The sequence below is a fragment of the Fukomys damarensis genome, unplaced genomic scaffold (genome assembly GCF_012274545.1).
Source record: "Fukomys damarensis isolate Sample0158 unplaced genomic scaffold, DMR_v1.0_HiC HiC_scaffold_13, whole genome shotgun sequence".
Classification (NCBI taxonomy): domain Eukaryota; kingdom Metazoa; phylum Chordata; class Mammalia; order Rodentia; family Bathyergidae; genus Fukomys; species Fukomys damarensis.
In genome coordinates, this window is record NW_022900925.1 from 11,038,830 (window position 1) to 11,057,407 (window position 18,578).

Consider the following 18,578-nt stretch of genomic DNA (forward strand, 5'->3'; position numbering starts at 1 on the left):
TGAAACCACAGAAAGAGAGGCAGATAGGTCCAGAGTTTCATGAGTGCAACTTTACTGGGTGACTTATTGACTGAAATAAGGTCCTAGATAGGTACAAGACCAGTTGGATCACCACAATTTGGGTCAGAAAGAAGGGCCTATTTATAGGTTAGGACAAAAGTGACTTCCTCCTGGCTGAAACTTATCTAGTTTATCTTAAGATAATATCCAAGAGTCAGACATATTCTTGGAGAAAATGTAAAGTTTCACATACAACTCAAAAAAATTTTTTTTTCTATTATAGTTTTCTGAAAAAGTATGCAGGAAAAACCAACTAGGGTTACTCTGGGGCAATAATGATGGTTATGATTCAAGATAGCTCCAGTAATGCCAAGAGGAATTCATATAATCATATAATCTCATTCAACACAAGCAATTCAATTGTCTTTGTCTAGAAGGATCTGAAAGGCCTCTCTCTCCTCTTTCTTTCCTTTTTTTTGGTACCGGGGATTGAACTCCAGTCCTTGTGCCTGCAAGGCAGGCCACCGAACTGCTAAGCTAAATCCCTGGCTCTCTTTCCTTTTTGGTACTGGACATTGAACCCAGGGCTTTCATACTGAACTACAGCCCAGCCCTTTAAAATTTATTTTTATTTTGAGATATGGTCTTTCTATAGTTAGCTGCCTAGGTTGTGCTCAAACTTGTGATTCTCCTGCCTCAGCCTCCAAGAGTGCTGGGACTACAGCAATGCACCACAATGCCTGGCTGTTAATATTTCTTAAATAAATCATTTCCTATATAATTAGGGCAGTACAAAGTAGCTCTGAAATTGTTTAAACTCCATAAAGATTACTGGTAAGTTTCCCACCACCAAGACATGGTTTATAAATGGAATAAAGAGTTCTAGAATGTTGTGGGAAAAGAACCTTCATGTCTCTAACAGGGGAAGGAGCCCTGGTACAAATACAGGAAGTGCATGTTGGCCTTTGGGCTGGTGTATTTATTTCCAGGCACTTAACGTGTTGAACTACCCTTGTGGATAATGCGCTTTGAAACAGAGTTTGTGGGCTGGGGACTTAGTTCATTGGTGCTGTGCCTGCCTCTCAAGCACAAGGTCCTGAGTTTGATCCCCAGTACCGAAAGAAATAAACAAACAAAAACTGGAGTTTGTGAAGACACATTGTTGCATACCTGAGTTCAACACTTTCCCAGGACAAGTTTTCTATAGCGCTTTTTTTTTTTTTTTTTCCAGAAGCGGGGCTAAAATTCAGGACCTTGTGCTTTCCAGGCAGGCACAGCATCACTGAACTACATGCCCAGCTCTGTAGTGCTTCTTATACCTTCCATCTCAATGCACGCATAATGGAAGGGTATGGGCTCCCTTCCAGAAGCTCTTTTAAGAACAACGGGGCAATGGTGGAGTAAGATAAGCTGGGTGCCTTGGTGAACCTTAAGGAGGCGCTAGTTCTCTTGAGTGATTCTGCATGGCTCTGAGAGAGGAGGCCACCTGAAAGGTTGTGATCAGTGGTGACACAATGAAAAGGGCTTCTGGTTCTTTCTTTTTGCTTTTCTTTGGTACCAGGGATTGAACTTGGGACCTTGTGCTTGCGAGGCAGGCTGCAGAACCACTGAGCTAAAGCCCCAGCCCCGCAGTCTTTAATGTTTAAGAATTGTCTTTTTTATTTACAGGGCTAATAAGACAGTCTAAAAAGAACAGAATAGACTTAAGCAGTGCCTACAGAAAAACCTCCCTTGGGATGGTCTGGTCTTCAGTTTGCTCCGCCAATGCGCACACCACCGAATCTGTTCGTGGTGAAGCCTGGGGTGATAGCTGCTGTGGTTCTTCGTCCTATTAAGTCAGCCTTTGCATATGTTAAACATTATCCACATCAAAGAGTTTTAAATATATTTTGAAAAAAGAAGGAATTGTCTCTTGTATCTTCACTATCTTCTCTATTGGATCTTTCGTTCCTTACATTAATACTTTTTCTACTAAAAAATTAAAACCCCAACAAAATGGGGAACTGGGTGCAGTAGTGTACACCTGTATTTCCAGTTCCTTAGAAAGCTGAAGCAGAAGGATGGCAAGTTGGAGGCCAACCGGGAGCTTGGCAAGACCCTTATCTCAAAATAAAAAAAACAAAAAACTCAGTTCTCTGGGAGGCTGAGGCAGTAGGATAACAAGCTTGAACCCAGCCTGGTCACTTCAGCAACTTAGTGAGACTCTGTCTAAAAAATGAATGGACAGGGGCTGGGGATTTAGCTCAGTGGTGCTGCTGCCTGCCTCGCAAGCGCAAGGTCCTAAGTTTGATCCCCAGTACAAAAAAAAAAAAAGAATGGATGAATGAATGAACAAATGGTTAGGGGTATAGCTTAGTGGTAGAGCTCTTGCCCAGCATGCTTGAAACTATGAGTTCAATCCTAGTATTGGAAAAAATATAAAACAAAATAATCAACAAAAATGGGGTTCTTAGTATGTTGTATTAGTTTTTTTTTTTTTTTTATTTTGAGACAGGGTCTTGCCATGTAGTTCAGACCAGCCTTGAACTCACTATGTAGCCAAGATTGGCCTTGAACTCATGGCAATCCTCCTGCCTCCCTAGTGCTCTAGTGCTGTGATTACAAGTGTGCTCCACCATACCTGATGCTGTACTAGTTTTTTGTGTGTGACAAATAGTAGAGATCCAAGATAACAGTAGCTTACACATTATTTATGTTGAATTTTTTTTGGTACCGGAAATCGAACTCAGGTCCTTGTTGCTTATGAGGCAGGTGGTGGAACCACTGAGCCAAATCCCCGGCCCTACTTACACTTTATTTAAATTTATTTTTTCCCTCAAATCAAAGGCCAGAATTAGAGGATCCAGGGTTTTTAGGGAGCCCTTACCATAAGTGACTTGGGAATCTGGCTGCTTCTAGCTTGTGACTCTGACATCCCTAGCACGCAGCCCTAGCCTTCAGTTCTAAGATGGAGCTCCTATTTCTGCTACCTTGCTCTAGACAGGAAATGCAGAAAGGCCTTTGCCTCTGGCTGTCCAGGGAATTCTCCACAAGCTGCCATGGCCAGTTAAGTCCCACAGGTCAAAGCTTGGCCACATGGACACCTTCAGCTGTAAAAAGGCTGAGAACGGTGATCTTTACTGCTGGCAGCCCTATGACCAGCTAAGCTCTAAGGTTCAGAGAGTTAAGCAATTATCAGTCTCTGCCATATTTTTCTCTTTCTTGTCTCCACTATGGCCCATATACTACTGTCATATTTGCTGAAAGAAATGGCCCTCTCTGGTTTGAGATGTTAATTATGATACTATTATTATAAGCAATATATACTTAGATACTATTAAAACATACTATATGCATTTTTTGGTTTTTGTTTTTGTGGTGCTAGGGATCAAACTCAGGGTTTTGTGTATGTCAGGCAAGTGCTCTGCCACCAAGCTATATTCCCAGCCCTGCATGCATGTTTTAACATGTCTTTTCATATAGAAATTATTAGGAAAAAGATCTAGAGGGATGAAAGTATAACTCAGTGTTAGAGCACTTGCCTAGCATGTATGAGGCCCTGGGTTCAATCCTTAGCATAAAAAAACAGGCAGGTAGATTAATTTGTATATTGAATTTATTAGTGTTTTTTTTTTGTTTGTTTGTATGTGTTTTTGTTTTTGAAACAGGGTCTCATTATGTAGCCCAGGCTAGCCTTGAACTCACAGTGATACTCTTGCTTCTGCCTCATAAGTGCTGGGATTACAGGCGTGCGCCACTACGCCTGGCCTTAGTGTGTTTTTGACTTGGGGGTCTTGCTATGCTGAGGCTCATCCCCAACCCCTGGGCTCAAGAGCTGCTTCAGACTCCTGAGTAAATGAGACAAAAGTTTCATGGCGCCTGCTTGCACGCACACGCACACACACACACACACACACACACACACACACAGTTTTGTTTTGTTTTGTTTGAAACAAGGTCTCACTAGGTAGTCCCGGCTGATCTTAAATGTCTACATATCCCAAGCTGGTCTCCAACATATGATCCCACTTCCTCAACCTGCCAAGTGTACCCTCATGCCTGGCTTTTGGCTTGTGTGTTGAATTTTATGGGTTCATTGAAATGTAAGCACCTGATTTAAGACATTTTATCTAATTTTAGTAAATGTGCTTCTGAAGCAAGCACAAGACACTTCATCTATACCAGCTGGCAGCTGCATCAGGTTGACAAGTGCCCTAAAATACCACTCTTTGCATCTACTTTCCCAGCCATAGTCTGATTCATTTGTAGGCTGCTGGCGCCCCCTGATGCCCACCGGAAAAATGTCTCTTTCTTCTTAGGGAGAGGATAAGTAAACATACAAAGATACCTCTCTCTTTTACTTAATTCCTCTTCAGATAATCTTTGTCACACGAACATCATTTCCTTCTATTTTTTCTTCCAATTATTGCCTGCTACCTCCAGGAAATCTCTCTGTCTCCTCGCTTACAGCAGCAACTGCTGCAATAATAGCTACTATTACATTCATCCCTAATGTCTGGTATGTCATGAGTATCAAGGAACATCTCACTTAATTCTCACAACAGCCCTAGGTACTAACGTAGTTTGCATTATATAGGAGAAAAAACTAAGGGCTAGAGCTCAGTTCATTTTTCAGGTACATGAAAGAGGTAGAATACTATGGATAGTGCAGTAATATCCTTAAAGCCCATGCTTTACCAGTGTTGCTTAGCCTTGGAAAGCTTTCTCTTCCTCCTTTTAAAGATATAGAATCTCTCTGTGTTTCCTATGCTGGCTGCAAATGCCTGGGCTCACGTGATCCTCCTGCTTCAGCACCGCCATTCAATATTAGAAACGGTAACAGATGTAATGCTACAAGATGTTGTGAAATACACAAATGATGAGATACCAGTAAAATGTTCTGTATGCACTAATAGCCATGCTAAAAAATCTGTTATCATCACATCTCACTAGCTGAACTGAAAGGATTCATAGGGCTGCTGTATTTAGCAGGGCTTTTTCATGGTAATCACAGGATTGTAAAAGACGGAGGAGCAATGAGTGTGAGCTTGAGGTTTGTAGAATAACAATGAAGCTGAGATTTGGTTTCCTTCAAAATTCTTTGAGGTTAGCTGGGCATGGTAGCACATTCCTACAATCCCAGCACTTGGGAGGCTAAGGCAGGAGGACTGACGCCAGATGGAGACCAGACTGGGTTACACAGCGAGTTTAAGCCCAATTTGAACTATAAAGCAAAACTGTATAACAAACAAAAACCCAAATAAAATCGCCTAAGGTCTGATGACAAAACCACCCATCAAGAAAGAAAAAGAAATAATAATCTGGCTGCTCTTTGCTCACTGTTTGAGAGTTTTGTGGCTAATTGTCCAGGAATCTGCACACCATTTGAATACATGACTATTGATGAGCATCTTGCACATTTTGTGTTCACTGTAGCTTTGGGCTACAGTATATACCATGAAGCTTTCAAGATACATTATAAAGGGCTGGAGATTTAGCTCAGTAGCACCATGCCTGCCTCACAAGCACAAGATCCTGAGTTTGATTCCTGGTATCAAACAGAAGTTATAAAAATATATGCCCTGATAGATGCAAAGACATATTATACTTTCAATTTAGAAATTATCCTGACAAGGGGAAAAAATGAGAACCAAGACCTGTCATGTAAAGGTACAAGATCCCAATGATGAATGTAACTGTACTGTATACTTAAAATGTACCAATAAATTCAATGAGAAAAAAAGAAATGAAAGAGAGAAAAAACAAAGCATGTACCACAAGACTGAAAAAAAAATCTCCAGTAGACCAGCCATGTCACATGTGTTCCACAGAGCTTTAGTGCAAAAGGGTCTGTGGGGAAGAAAAAAGTAATAAATGTGAGAAATTCAACTTACTGTCAGAACTACAGCACTAACAGTGGAAGTCAGCTCAGGAAAGTCTCTAAGATGTCCAATAGTTAAAAACTTGTTTGATTTTCATTTAAAATTACAGACTATACCCTTGAAATCTTTTTCTCCACTTTTAATTTTTATTAGTGCATGTTTGTAGTGCATAATGATTAAAATCCTTGTGTGGAGCTGGTGAAAAAAAAAAAAAAGAAATGCATCCTGAAACTCAGCCACCAGGTCTTCATTTATATAGTAATAAACCAAATGATGTTGTGAACACACTTGTTGCTCCCATCTCCCAAACTAATGGACCAGTTACTTTTACTTTTTTTGGGTACTGAGGATTAAATTTGGGACCTTGTGCTTGCAAGGCAGGCGGTGGCACCATTGAGCTAATTCCCCAGCTCTGATGTTACATTTTAGAACAGAGCACAAGTTGACTGGCATAGGAACTATACACAAGAACAAAGCAGAAATTCCCAATGAGATGTTGCAATTTCAAAACAGAGAAGTGTATAGTATGATCTTGGGATTTCAGAAAGATATAACATTGGCCTTGTATATAGCAAATAAAAACAAACCGGTTCTGCTGATGTCAACATTGCACCACGACGGAAAAGTTGACAGGGAAAACTTGACACAACTAAAGCCCAGATGGTAAATTTTTACAACAAAACCAAAGGTGGAGTAGATGTTGATGAATTATGCAGCAACTACGACGTCACTTGAAATACAAAGTGTTGGCCAATGGTTCTGTTTTACTTGATCCTAAACATGTGTGGTAGAAATAGCATGACAGTTTACAAAGAAAATAACAAGGGCAAAATATCAGAGAAATTTTCTTTGAGGATTGGGCCTGGAACTCATACGAGATCATTTATAACAGAGGAAGAATAAAATGTTTCTTCCCAGGGAAAACAATTTTGGAGCACACTGCTGAGCTGATGGTGAATAGGCTGCCTCATGTTCCATGCACAGATATCATTTACACTAATAGCATGTTTGTTTTGTTTTCCTGTTCGTTTTGGTAGGGCACAGTTGACATCTTTTTGGTTTTCCAAGTCTTTGTGATGTTGCACTTGCCTATTCACCTGTCAGGAATTTCTGTAGTAGACTTTTGTTTGTATTTACATTGTAGTTCACATAGGTTTTTATTTCTGATATTATCTTTTAGGTTTTGTAAGCAAGTAAAATGTTGATGTCTATTTTAAGCACTCGTTACATATTTGATATTTTATTTATTTATTTATTTATTTATTGGGGTTTTTTTTTTTGAGACAGGGTCTCACTATGTAGTTGAGACTGACCTGGAACTCACTATGTAGCCCAGGCTGGTCTCGAACTCACAGCGATACTCCTGCCTCAGCCTCCCGAGTGCTGGGATTACAAGCATGCACCACCACGCCCAGCGATATTTTGTTTTATTGATATCTTATTTCCTAGTAAGTGTACATTGTACAATATAGTAAGATGCTCCTGACAAAAGAGGAAGACAGGAGAGGAAAGCACATGTGCTGTCAGTATAAGCAAGACCTACACATGGAACACACAGTTATCATGTGTGAAGACTGTTTTATTGTTTGTTTTGTTTTTGGTACTGGGGATCGAACTCAGGTTCTTGTGCTTGCAAGGCAGGAGGCAGAACCACTGAGCTAAACCTCCGGCCCTGCAGACTGTTTTGTGTGTGACAATTGAAGCAAAGATTATTTTTGTTGTAGAGATCTATTGGTATTTTCATTATAGTTCATTTAGGAATATTTCTGTTGTTATTTTTTTAGACTTTGTACACCAAAAAACAGTCAATGTTGAAAATTTTGATGCTTTTTTATAAACACTCAGTAAATATTAAAAATTCAATACTTTATTTTTTGTTTCCTGTTATATTAAACTCATTGTTTAATAAAACTCAAAATTAAAATTAATAATTTATCATTAGAAATATTTTAAAGAATACATGGGTATTATACAACCACCACAATGCTCTTTTAACACCTAATTGGCATCATGCCCTGGGGGCTACATAACTGAGACTACTGCCATCCACCACAGTGCTCAATTTAGAAAGCTCTTTAAAACTACCAGTATTAAACTGGGTGTGGTGGTGCACACCTGTAATCCCAGCACTTGGGAGGCTGAGGCAGGAGGATTGCTGTGAGTTGGAGACCAGCCTGGGCTACATAGTGAGTTCCAGGTCAGTCTCAACTACATAGTGAGACCCGGTCTCAAAAAACAAACACACAAACAAACAAAAACCCCAAAACAACAACAAAAAAACCCAAACCAAAACAAAACAAACAAACAAAACCTACCAGTATTTGTCCCTATCTCCAAATTTCAATTTAATTAACCTAAGGCGAGGCACAGAAGGAATTGTGTCCCCCTAAAATCTATATATTGAAGCCCTAATCCCTGGTGTGACTGTATTTGGAAATAGAGCCTTTCAGGAGATAAAAGTCATGAGTCATAAGGGTGGGGGTCCCAATCCAATACAGCAGGTGTCCTTATAAGAAGAGGAAGAGACATCAGAAATGTGCATACCTAGAGAAAAGGCCTTGTGAGGATACAGTGAAAAGGCAGCCATTGGTAGCCAAGGAGAGAGACCCTAGGAGACCAAACCTGTGGAGTCCTTGATCTTGGACTTTCTGCTTCCAGAACTGTGAGAAAATGAGCGTTCTGTTGTTCAAGTTACCTATTCCGTGGTAATTTGCCATGGTAGCTCCTACACTCTAACATATATAGACACTCTTTTAAAATTTTAAGCTCCCTAAATAATTCTCAGGTGTGTCTGGGATGAGAATCAGGGCAAATGAGGGCTGTACTGCTAAATTTGGCGGTGATACAAACAGATCACCCTAAGAGAAAAGGCGGCCTTAGCTTCTGGGCTGAAAAGGGGCTAGCAACTTTTAGAACTTTGAAAAATGCAGAAGGTCAATAACTTTATCTGCTCCCTCATTTTCTTTTATCATTTTATTTACTATACTCAGTGCTCAAGATAAATAAAATATTTCATACTCATTTTCCTTTGTTTTGCTTTATTATTAATATTGCCAGAACGTTTTTTTGGAGGGGGCAGTATTAAAGCCTGAACCCACTCTTTTATTCTGAGCTATATCCTCAGCACTTTTTAAAATTTATTTACTTTTTAATTTTGAGACAGGGTCTTGCTAAGCTGCTAAATTGCTCAGGCTGGGCTCAAACATACAATACTTCTGCCCCACCCACCAAGCTGCTAGAATTACAGACAATGGCACCATGTTCAGCTCGGAACATTGTTTTATATTGCTCATGACAAGGACAGCTATTTCACTCACTCCTGGATACATTGTTGTGGGCTGTTACACAACATTCATAACAATGTTCCAAGGGTAAATAAATGTATATTGGGTTTCAAATGGCCTATTTAAAAATGCAATTGGGGGCTGGTAGTGTAGCTTAGTGGCAGAACACTTGCTTGAACAAACAGTTCTTTTGATCAGCTTCTGAACCTCCTGTGGTGATGTTGGTGGACTGTACTGTCTTTTTTTTTGGTACTGGGGATGGAACTCAGGACCTTGCACTTGTGACGCAGGCGGTGGAACCACTGAACTAAATCCCTGGCCCTGTACTGTCATTTTAAAATATACTGCCATGTCCTAGCCAAGAGGTAGCTAAAGGGACATTTTAAATGTAACACTGTATTCTAGATGGGAAAATGAAAACTATGGAAATCTGAAAGAGGTGGACTTTAGTTCATAGCAACATATTAATATTGGTTCATTAACTGTAACAAATGTACCATACCAACATAAGATGTTGCTACAGTTTGAATATGGGTTGTTCCCCTTTCCCAAACTCATGTAGAGATGTAATCCCAAGAGGCAGGCTTGGTGGACCATGTCTATAATTCTAGCACTCAAAAGCCTGAGGCAGGAGGATTGCCATGAGTTAGAGGCAAGCCTGAACTGCATAGTGACACTCAAAAAAAAAAGGTAATCCCCATTATGAGATATTAAGAGGTAGGACCAGACAGGTGCAATGGCATATACCTGTAATTTCAATACTTGAGATGCTGAGGCAGGAAGATTATGAGTTTGAGATCAGCTTGGGTTTGGTTGTGAGATCCTGTTTCAGTAGAACAAGACAAAAAACAAGAGGTGGGACCAGGTAGGACGTTTAAGAAGTAACTATGAATGGATCCAGACCTCTCACTCACAATTCAGAATTAGAATGGTATGAATTGGAACTGAATGAGATGTCTCTCATTTATAAGATTGAGTTTATGAGTCATCTTGAGAATGGGTCTATTATAAAAGCTACTTTGGCTTGGTACTCTCTTGTTATACGATTTTTTAAAATTAATTTTATTGCCACATTTTTATAAACATAGTAATCACATTCATCATAGGGAATTTGTCCCTATACATAATGTCTTGAATTTCTCCATTTCCTTTCCCTTCCTTCAACCCTTCTTTCCTTCCTTATTTATAAAAGCTTTGTTTCCATTTTTTCCTTCTATTCTCTTTTTTTGACCCTTTCCCTTCCTGCTATATGATTTTCTGTCTTCTTCTGAATGCTACCAGCCAGAAGGTTATCACCATAGGCAGTCTCTTGACCTTGGACCAGAACCATGAGCCAAAATAAATCTCTTTTTAAAAAATATAAATTACTGCCAGGTGTGGTGGCTCATACCTGTAATCCCAGCACTCAGGAGGCAGAGGCAGGAGGATTGCCTCAAGTTTGAGGCCAGCCTGAGCTACATAGTAAGTTCAGGTCCAGCCTGAACTATAAAGTGAGACCCTGTCTCAAAAAATCCAAAGAAAAATATATATGTTAGTTATCCTGTGGTATCATTTATTAGTAACACAGAAGAGATTAAGATACCAAGGGGAACTTGAGTGTGTGGTGTATGGGACCCTCTGTTATTACATCTGCAAATTTTCTGAAAATCTAAAATTGTTCTAAATTAAAATAAAGGGCAACAAAGATAGTGAAAGTATACTGTTAAAAGTTTAAATGTTTTTACATTCTATAACATCACTCTTGTGTTTACTAAGTAATAGTGTTAATGTTAGCATTGAGAAATGCATGTGAATAATTCAGCGGTATCATGTACGTTTAGCATGCACAAGGCCTTCGCTTCAATCCCGCAGCACCACACACATACATGCACAGGCACATAAAGACCTTTTTTTTTTTTAAGTGGAAGATGTAATAAACTCATGAATACATTTCAACAACTGCCGTGATACCTCGTACATAAGTTTAAGACAGAGCACCCTGTCCAATCAGAGACAATGAATATAGTCTTTAAGCAAAATGAGTACATTGTAAGTTCTTGAGCTGCGTGATAGTGTCACCAATTGGTTGGGGTTCTTTTGCTCAATTCAGAGAGAAGTCATGAATTGGCAAAGTGCAACTGCCTTGATGTTCATGGCTCTGGGCCTTTGGTGCCAGTGGCTCTTGGTCCTTAGAGTTACAGCTCTGAGCTTTGAGGCCAGTGCCTCCTAGCTCTTAGGAGGTAGGTCTTAGTTGTTGAAGGTCTTTGTGTTAAGTACTAAGCTCATAGCTCCCTTTGGCAGCTTTTTGAAACTCTTCCAGCACTCCCTCTCTGGGGCCCTTCCATAGGTCTTTTCTGTTTTTTGTAGGTACTGACAGATCTTCACAAGTCTCCTCAGGTCCTTGCAAGGCTCCACAACTCTTGGATCTTCTCGGCTCTGTCATTCTCTGAGTTTCTTCAGCAGTTCTCTCACTGTCAGTCACATTCAGACCTAATAGCTCATAGTGTTACCAGCTCCTTCTTAGTGCAACCTACTCAGTCTACTCTACCTAAGATAAGAATCATGAGTTGGCAGTAAAATCATCCAAGCAAGTCTTTATTGAGACCTGGGAGGCAGCACAGGGGGATAGTGCACAAGACACAGTCCACTTGGAATGACATGAGGAGTAGGCAGAAATGCTGCTTACACAGAGAAAATTTGGCCAGCACATCCCCTCTGCTTAGCAGACCTATTTTGGGATTTTCTAAGTAGTGGCAGAGGGGGCAGGGTCATCTAGTTTGCAGTGAGAAGTCATCTGGAGTGGCTGCAGAGTGAAGTCGCCTAGGAAAGGTCCATGCCCGAAGCCTGCTGCAGCCAAGGCAGATGTCTCCCAGAGTGGTTTTGGGGCATCTAGGATAGCCTTCACTATCAGTGACAGTTCATTCGAGACTGTGGGAGAAGCAGCTGCCTGTCTGACATCTCCTGACACTTCTGTGAAAATGGTGGAGTTGGTCATGACTATCTCCATTTTAAGGAGTTTCCAAGAGGGTGGCAGTGTTGACCATAGCACATTAGAGTTTGGGAGTTTAGGAAAGAGCACTAGTAGACCCTATCCTGCTCCTGAACTTTACCTTATAAGGCACAGTCCTTCAGTTACTTCTCAGAGAGGCAGCAGCAGCAGCACCTGAGAGCCCCAAGCAAGGAAAGGGCATTGTACCTGTCTGCTGAGCCATGGCTCCTATCAGGGCTGCAGAACTAGTGGCAGCCTAGAGGACAGTTACATAGGCAACCACAGAGGTGGCAGAAAGATCCTAGAGCTAATCACCCCAGGTCACCTTTGGGAAGGCGAGAGGGAGAAGTATGATAGCTATCAGTGAAATCATATTCTCTCTGGCTCTCAGAAGGGAAAGGGAAGGGTTGGGCCTTGCTTTTCTACCCCAATGGCCTCACTCTACTTGATATTTATTCCTGCTGGAGAAAATCATCATAAACTGTGTGATATCTTCAAAAATACATTTTTTTTTCTTTTTGGCAGTACTGGGGATTGAACCTAGGGCTTTCACACTGGGCTATGTTCCCAGCCCTCTTTTATTTTTTGTTTTTGAGACAGAGTCTTGCTAAATTGCCCAGGCTGTGCTTGAATTTGTGACCTTCTTGCCTCAGTCTTGCAGATTTCTGGGATTACAGGTATATGCCACTATGCCTGGCTTGTATTTAATTTGTTACAGAAAACTTACACTCTGTACTTAGTGGTTTTTACGTCACGGGCTGATGTGGCACACCCCATTGTCCCCATTTTCAGATAAGAGGTTAAGCAGCTTTAATGGGGGCCCAGCAATAGTAGAATGGTAGAGGAAGAATAAAATCCAGGTTTTAAAATGTTTAATCCAATGCTGTTTCCACTGCTCTGTAACTTCAGGCCTTGTTATAAGCAGTAGAGCTGGTCCTAGCCTTTAGAGGGTATGCCACTCCATATTCCTCCTTTTATCAGAACTCCGCTTTTACTTGTGTCTGCTCCACGACTTGTTTGGAGCATTTGAACTCCAGAGAAGCTGTCTTGGTCCCAGCTTCTGGTGGCTCCTCAATAGTCTAATCAGAAGTACTTAACCTTGCAGTGTACTGGAGACACCTGGTTTTGCCTTCAAAAAATTCAAATGTTTGATCCAGAAAGAAGTCTTGTTTATTTCCCTCCTATAATTGTGCTATCTTGTTTAATATTTTATCAAAAACCAGAAAATGACCAGCCCATTCAACCTGCATCAAACTATGTTGTGGAGTTTTGATTGGTTATCATTTCTGCTGATCTTATCCAAAGAAGTCAGAACACTTTGCCCTTTGAAACAGTTGCCTGGCTTGGGCAAAACCCTTTGGGCCTTCTCTCCAACAAGGTGAAAGTTCTAGGTCTTAAGATTTGAAAAATAATTCATGTGTTAAGTTATTTTAGGGCAGATGGCCAGTCACAAGCTGAGGACTGAAATAAACATAGTAGAGGCTGATTGTTGTGTGTTATTGTTCTGAGTAGTGCCAAAGGGGAAGAAAAAATTTTTTTTTCTCTGACAAGGGCTGAAATGCCCATTGTGTTGTAAAATTCAACACTTATCTGGGCGTGGTGGTAGGTGCCTGTAGTCCCAGCTACTCCAGAGGCTGAGGCAGAAGGATCATTTTCGCACCAAGAATTTGAGGCCAGGGATACATAATAAAAATCCCACTTTAAAAAACAAATTAGTATCGCTTCTCGGCCTTTTGGCTAAGATCAAGTGTAAAAAACAAATTAGTTGTTTAAAGTTTAGTTAGGCATCGTAGGAAGCCTCTGCAGAGTGTTTCAAAGCCTAGGGCATTTAAGGACCCACGAGGACATGACCCCACCATTCAGCACAGGTGCACAGCAGGGTTCATTTATGTCAGAAAGACTTAGAATAGGCAATCACACATGTGCAATACGGTCATGCCAGGACACAATGCTGAAAAGCTCAATCATGGCAAATATAAGGGCTGAGGAATAAAGATATACTGCTCTTGGTGTTGTTACTGATATCAGCTCCATGTGCTTGCTTTTCCCTGAGGATCTTGCCTGTGAAAATACCCCATCAGCCACCACCTGGTCTTGACAGCGTTTGATAACCTTAAGCTTCTTCAGTCACACTAGGAGCTTACATGTCTCTGTGATGTGGGAGACACTGGAACTTCATTTTCTGCAGCTCTTCTCATGGCACCAAGACCATGAAGTAATTATTGTCAGTCTGAGGTTTTTGGATTTTTTTTTTATGCCTTGTATCCCCTAAGAAGGGATGGTGGTGCACCAAAGAAAGATGTGAACCTTAGAAAACTTGCCCAAGAAGGATCCACCATCCAGTTACAGTAAAAATAGGCTACATTCCTGACCTTGCTAAATCAGGCTCAGAATTGATCCCTCTGGCCTTTGTGATATAATTGCTAGCTTTGAAGTAGGAAGTTGCTTTTTCCTCTACTCCTTTGCATCTTCATAGCTGGAAGTGTGGGTGTGGGTGTGGGAGGTGATGTCAAGGACTCAACTGATCCTTGAGTCAGCTTTAACCAGGTGCTTGATTTAGCTTTGATGAGTTGCTTTAGCGTGTGGAGGTGAGATATGGGTGTTTCAGTTTGGCAAGTTTCCACTGAATAGGGGGCCAGTGCTGCCTATGTCTCACGGATGATTCTGGGAGATAGGTAATGCAGCCCTGGCCCTCAAGGCTGTTTGCTTTTAGGATGTGGTTGTCATGTAAGGCAAGACATAACTGTGCCACACTGAGACTTTATATGTGATGGTGGTGGAGGCTATTCTGTGAAGTTGGCCTAGTGAAAGAAGGAAGGGAGGAGACAGACAGAAGACAAAGATGGACAGGGACAAGGAAGTGGATGTAAAGAGATGAGAAGAAACTGGTTAACAGGAGGAGGAAGCTCTCTAAGTCAGTGCCCTCACAGAAGGTCACCCCCAGTCTCAGATTAGGTGTCTGTGGAAGAAGGCATTTTAAGAGATCCAAAGGTCCCTGATGTGGGTACAAATGTTTGGTTGCTTCTTCCAGAATCCTTACAGTGGTTTACAATTACAATGCTATAAGTACAAGAGGACACTGAGTGCATACATTAACAATTTTGTAACTCTTGGAATATGGACCATAAATAGCTGAAAATGTCTTTTTATTTTTTTATTTTTTGACACTAGGGATCAAATTTGGCACTTTGCACTTATGAGGTAGGTGGTGGCATCACTGAGCTAAATCCCTGGCGCTGAAAATATAATTATGAAGAATATTAGGTCCAAATCAGAGTTGCAAACTAATCTGAGAGATGATGTGGTTTTAAGGAAGGAATGCAGTCAGTGGTGGCAGCTCTCTGTCCTACATCTTACACAGATAAGAGTCAAAGCAGAATGTCTCATATTTCCTATGTAACTGTCCTTCTGTGACTTTAATTTTTTTTTTTTTCTGGTACTGGAGATCAAACTTAGGACTTTGTGCTTGCCAGGCAGGCACAGTGTCACTGAGCCACATCCCCAGCCTGCCCCTGTGACTTTGGAAGGGTGGTCTACCCATAATTTTTTTTCAAGAGACACATAACTTCTCATACTTACTTATAAACTGAAGCCTGAGTAGAATGCAAAACATCAGCTCCTGCCTGCTCATATACATGTCCCTAAACACACTGGAAACAGGACTACATTTGTGGACCAAATACCCTTATCTCTTTCCCTCGGTGGACTCATATTGCTCCAGATGGCTTTTAAATTGGCTAATGTAATAAAGCAGAGGGTGAAGAAGGAAGTAGCCAGAATGAAACAATATATCCTTTTCCTTTCTAACTTACATAAAGGGCTGAACCAATGTCTGGGCCAATGCTTCACAAACTTTAATTTCTAGGAGACCCCTGAACAGCTTGTCAAAACACAAATTGCCCTGAGTATGGTAGCATGCATTTGTAATCCTTGCTACTCAGGAGGCTGAGGCAGAAGGCTCACTTGTACCCAGGAGTTTGAGGTCAGTCTGGGCAACATAGCAAGACACTAAAAAAAAAAAAAGACAGACAAAAAACAGGCCAGACATGGTGACACTCACCTGTAATCCCAGCTATTCAAAAAGTTGAGGCAGGAAGATCACAAGGCCAAGACCAGTGTGGGCAATTTACCAAGACTCTGTCTCTAAAAAATAAAAAGGGCTGGAAGTGTAGCTCAGTGGCACAGCACTGGCCTAGCATGTGTAAGGCTCTGGATTCATTCTCTAGTATTGCTAGGCTCTAACCCAGTTTCAGTTCAAGGAAATTTGTGAATATGGCCCAAGAATTTGCATTTTTTTCTTTTGTGGTATAGGAAATAAACATAGGGTCTTCACACTGAGCTACATCCTCAGCCTTTTTTATTGTGAGACAGGGTCGCATTAAATTGCTAAATTGCCCAGGCTGGGCTCAAATTTGCAATCCTCTCAGCCTTCTGGAGTGCTAGGATTACAGTTGTGTGCCACCATGCCTGAGTGAGAAGCTACATTTCTAGCAGTAGCTGTTCATGATGACACATACGTGCAATCCCAGGGCTTGGGAGGCAGGAGGATCACAGTGAGCTTGAGGAAAATAATGAGTTCAAGACCAGACTGAACTATATAGCAAGATCTTGTTTCAAACAAAACAAAACAAAAACAAATACATTACTAACAAGTTCTTCAGCAACCTGATGCCCTTGGTTCAAGGGCCACACTTCCAGAACTACTGACCTATGCTTCTGATTTTCAAAATTGATTGGATGTCAGAAATTGTCTGGACAGTTAAAAACAAATGAGGTTCCCAGTACCACAAACAAAACAAAATGAAAAACCAACCTATGCCCAGATCTAATCTCAGATCAATCTCAACAGAATCTACGCAGGAGTCACCAGACCTTGGTAGTTTTAAAAGATTCCCAGGTGATTCCAATGCATAACAGCCATAGTTGAGAATCACTGATTTAAGCTTTTGTAGCAGATGCCCATTAATGCATGTGTACTAAGTTAGTGAGATCCAAATGTCTCTCCTTAGTTCTCAGGCAGAATACCTTTGCACCCTGCACCTCTTTCATTGGGATGAATACAGCTGACAATTATTATAACAGAAATTGACTCCTCTTGGCTTATGGCCTAGAGAAAGGTTTGAGTAGAATTAAGGTAGAAATAGGAATCATGGAAAATGGTAGACAAGTTGGTAGGGAAAGAGGAAATGCTTCCTGGTTATAAATTAAAGATCTTTGGAAAGCACAGACCTGAAAATTATCTTAGGGTTCTTCTCCAAAAGGTAGTTTTTCTTTTTCTTTTTTGAGACAGGGTCTCACTATGTAGTTGAGACTGACCTGGAACTCACTATGTATCCCATGCTGGTCTTGAACTCACAGCGATCCGCCTGCCTCAGCTTCCCAAGTGCTGGAATTATAGGCGTGCACCATCACGCCCGGCAAAAATGTAGTTTTCTCACTCATTCCCAGCCTGGACAAGATAGATATTTTGACTGAATCAGGTTTAACAAACTTCCTAGCCAACTGTAGCTAGGTGAGCAAGAAAGTTAAGGGTTATTGGTGTGAGCAAAAATTGAGATATCCTGGAGTCTAACAATGATGAGAAAGTTTTCCTTTCTGCTAGGTTGTGTACTGGATCTAAATACATTTCTTTCTGAAGGTAGGTATTCACAGAATTACGGTGAGGCAAACACAGAAGCTGCCCCTCACCACTGGGGCAGACAGGTGACCCAGATTTGGCTAATCACATCCCTTTTCTTCTGGTTGGTCCTGGGGTGAGCACTACACCCAAACAGGATCAATCAGTCTTTCCCTGTATTTGATACTTGGGAGGGGTGCTACAGTTTGAGGCAACATTAATTAGGATTAATTAGACTTCTTCAACCTAGTGATCTTCAAACTGCAACTTGAAAAATCGAAATGCTTGTGCAGTTATACAGAGCAGAGGAATTAACAAATATAAAAGTTCTGCAGCAAGAAGGGGCCAAGTTTGTTCAAGGGAGTTATGAAAGCCAGAGTGGAGAGCAATTCCAATGCCCGAAACAGCTCTCTCCCCAACTCTTAAAATTAGGTAATGCACACATAACAAACATCATTCCCTCAAGCCCTCCCTAACCAAAGAGCAGGTTTCCCTTCGCTTCTAGATGACTAACCTGTTCCTATGGTCTAGAGATCTGCGTGTACTAGACTCACAGAACTCAAGGAAGGAAGTGATGGTATAAGAGAGAAGCAGGATGCAGGCGTTAAAGGGTCGCGGGAAGCCGAGGCGTTTCCCAACTTGTTCAGCCCACAGAAAAGCTTTGGGGAGCGACAACAGCGTTGCTGAGCGGCTACTCACGGGGCGGAAGTGCATCCCTCGAGCCGTTCTAGGAAACCCGGAGGACTCGGCTTGTCAGTGATCCTGGGGCAGAAGTGAGTATCTCCTGCTGCACAGATATTCCAGGAAGCGGACTGAGAAGTGGTGGCGAAATAAGGCTCGAATTAGGG

General features: G+C 41.2%; 1 long non-coding RNA gene across 1 annotated transcript in view; it reads right to left on the reverse strand.

Annotated features, from left to right (window-relative positions):
- LOC109117457 overlaps positions 1-18,489 on the reverse strand; it is a 28,140-nt gene extending 9,651 nt beyond the window's left edge. Inside the window, exon 1 of the long non-coding RNA XR_002024771.1 lies at positions 18,430-18,489. This is a non-coding gene — a long non-coding RNA (uncharacterized LOC109117457). The remainder of the gene's footprint in view (positions 1-18,429) is intronic.
- Between the last annotated feature and the right edge of the window lie 89 nt (positions 18,490-18,578).